Raw genomic sequence first — 2,950 nt, forward strand, 5'->3', positions numbered from 1 at the left:
GGGAGAGGGAAAGGAAGGTTTGATTACCCTCTCTATAGAGGCCAGTCTCCAGGGATGAGTTATATTTCTGCCCACCTCGCTACCATATGATGTTCTGAAAACTTAGGGTACCCTGAGAAATACTATTCACCCTGATCATCTTCAAGAATGGATATGTGCTAATCAGATTAAGGACTGAGAATAATGTGCTCGAGAAACCTCTTTAACGTTAACCCAATGTACCAGGCAGCTGCTGACCCAATGGTGCTGTCTAACAACCAATCTCTGAAACCCCATGGCTTACAGAGAGCACTCACTCTCAAAATCACAGATCTGCAAGTTGGCTACAATTCAGCTGATCTGAGATGGGATTTCCATGTACCTTGACTGACGTGAAGGTTTCCCAGGCTTGGCTTTAAACTATCATTGAGCTCCTATCAGCCTCCAGAGTCAAGAAAAAAAGGAGTACAGATGCCCACATGAGGGAATCTCTTGAACAATAATGTCCCAAAATTCACATCAGATTTACTAAGAACTGGTCAAAGCAAGATCATAGCAAGCCAAGTCTAGGAGTGGGCAAACTTTCCACCCACCCTGAGGCCATGGCATCACCAAGGGGATTTGACTCGACTTATTGCCTCTGACAACCCATTGGCTTTCTGGACTTATTCTACCTTGGCCCCATCAATAGTTCCATTCCTATCCTCAGAAATTCACAACTCTTTTGAACACAGGCAGAACTAATGATCTTGTCTAATAATCACCAAAATGAGTTGCATTGAACATGCATTAAGCTCCTCTCATCCAGATGCAGTGCCACAGAATAGAGCTTGTTTTCTGAGAATGCTCACAAGTCCCTTCCCATTTTCCCATTGCAGGAAAAATAAAAGTGGATAGAATCTCACAGACCTCAGTCTCTCTAAGTATCCATGATGTCCTTCTTACCTATATGATATCACAGAATTTGAAAACATTTCCAAGACTACACCAAGTAATGACATAGCAGGTCTCTACAGACTATGTGTCCTTCTTGATTTGCAAGACCATGCCTTTGCCTCTCACAGCTCTCACTTGGTGACCACTGCCAATTCAGTGAGTAGCTTTCCCTGGGAACTATCCAGCTCTCGTGCTGGATAGTTCCGGACTCTAACCTGAGAGCCCCGAGTGGGCTGTAAGTGACAGGTACCAGGTTCTCTCTCATCCAATGGAGCTCACTATCAGGGAGATCTAAGAGGGAACATATGAGAGGAAAGTGAATTAGGGGGTAAGAGATAATCTGTGTGGTGTCTTCTGAATTGGCTGTTCAGGTTGGCTAGAAACATCCAAGGCACATCAGTTGGTTCCTGAAAAGAACACTGGCCAATTTGCATCAGGGAAGATCCATCAGGAAGAGCTTCAAGAGATCACAAACTGAGGATCATATACAAGGGATTGGTTTTAGATTAAAGTATTCTAAAATTTGCACAGAGAACAGTCTATGGTGTGCTAGAGGATAACACATGAAACGGACATGTTAGAACGTCGAAACCCCTTCATGACAATGTCTGCTGTGTGTATGCAAGAAGGTTATGTGGTTCACAACATTTTCAAAAGCAATGTTTCTGTGAAATACTCCTACTTATGACCATCTTTATACACACTAAGATGTATAGGATATAGCAACACAAATCAATTAACTGGGCTTCCTCCTAACAAGCTGCTCACTGCCATGGTAAAGAGAAGCAAGAAAATTTCAAATATAATAAATTACCCAGTGACAAATTTTGTCATTTTCCTCATCTCCTCTCTCATTGTTTCTTCTCCTTATTTTCCAAATGTAAAACCAATAATTTTAGCATGACTAAGCATCTTCCCCTTATCTCCTCACATTGGACTTGCCATGATCGATCTGAAACACTTATTTCCCTAGAGAAAGTGACTGGTGGAGGTACCAAGAACACAAAGAGACAAACAGTTCATATTCAGTTCCATGGGTCCAAAATGGGATTTTGCAGCAACTAACAGCTTATAGAGGCCAGCTTTTCAGAAGAAAAGGTATTTTCTAAATCGCTTTAATTCCCCAACTTAGTTTAGTAAGAGCTAACTAAGCCTAAGTCAGCTGATCACATATGTTCCTCAACCTCTGTCTTCCCAAACCTTTATGTGCACAGAAGTCACCTGGGATATTCTTCACAAGGTGGGTTCTGATCCATGAGAACCAGGTAGAGCCTGAGACCACATACCTGTGAGTCCCCAGGTGATGCCACTCTGCCACTGTGCATCCAGGGACTATACTTCCAGTGAGAAACCTCAGCAGACTACTTTTGGGTATTTGATGTCTCGACATGAAGCTCTCTACCCTCAGGCAGAAGAAATTTCAATGCTGAGGATGTGAAAAACCCATCTAAACTGTGGACTGGTAGAATGAACAAAGAGGCAGAGGTCAGTAAGATGTACCTTAAGTTCCCTTCTTTAGATTATCAGTGTGTTAAGAAGGGGTCCATAAAATGCCCTAAGGAGAAAAGACTGTCCGTGTGGGGCTGCCAGTGCTCGGATGCATGTGTCTTGGTTTGCCCCTGTTCAGGAGTGAGCCCATAATCCCACATGAAACTGGGTGATGAGAAGACGTCAGCTAACTCCCCAAAGCTGTCTTCTGCTCCTGGGGATGGCCTCAAGAGCTCCTCATGTCTCCTGAAAGTCACCCTGGGAGTGTTACCTAGGCAACTATGGAGTAGTGCTCCCACTAAACCACAAGGCACCAGCACCACCCCAGGATGCTGGTAACTAAGTTAACAGGGAAACCTAATGCAGCCAGAGCGACCAGAATACTGGGCAGAAGATGTCAACAGTAGCCATCGGCCAGATGGAACTAGTTGACCTTAGGCTTCTCCAAGCCTTGCAGCATCCCAGCACAGCCCCTGTGCCACAGACACCAGGATGGTTCCAGAAAACCATGCATGCATGCATGGCCCAAGAATCCCACCCCAACAGA

Source organism: Phodopus roborovskii, unplaced genomic scaffold (genome assembly GCF_943737965.1).
Source record: "Phodopus roborovskii unplaced genomic scaffold, PHOROB, whole genome shotgun sequence".
NCBI lineage: Eukaryota > Metazoa > Chordata > Mammalia > Rodentia > Cricetidae > Phodopus > Phodopus roborovskii.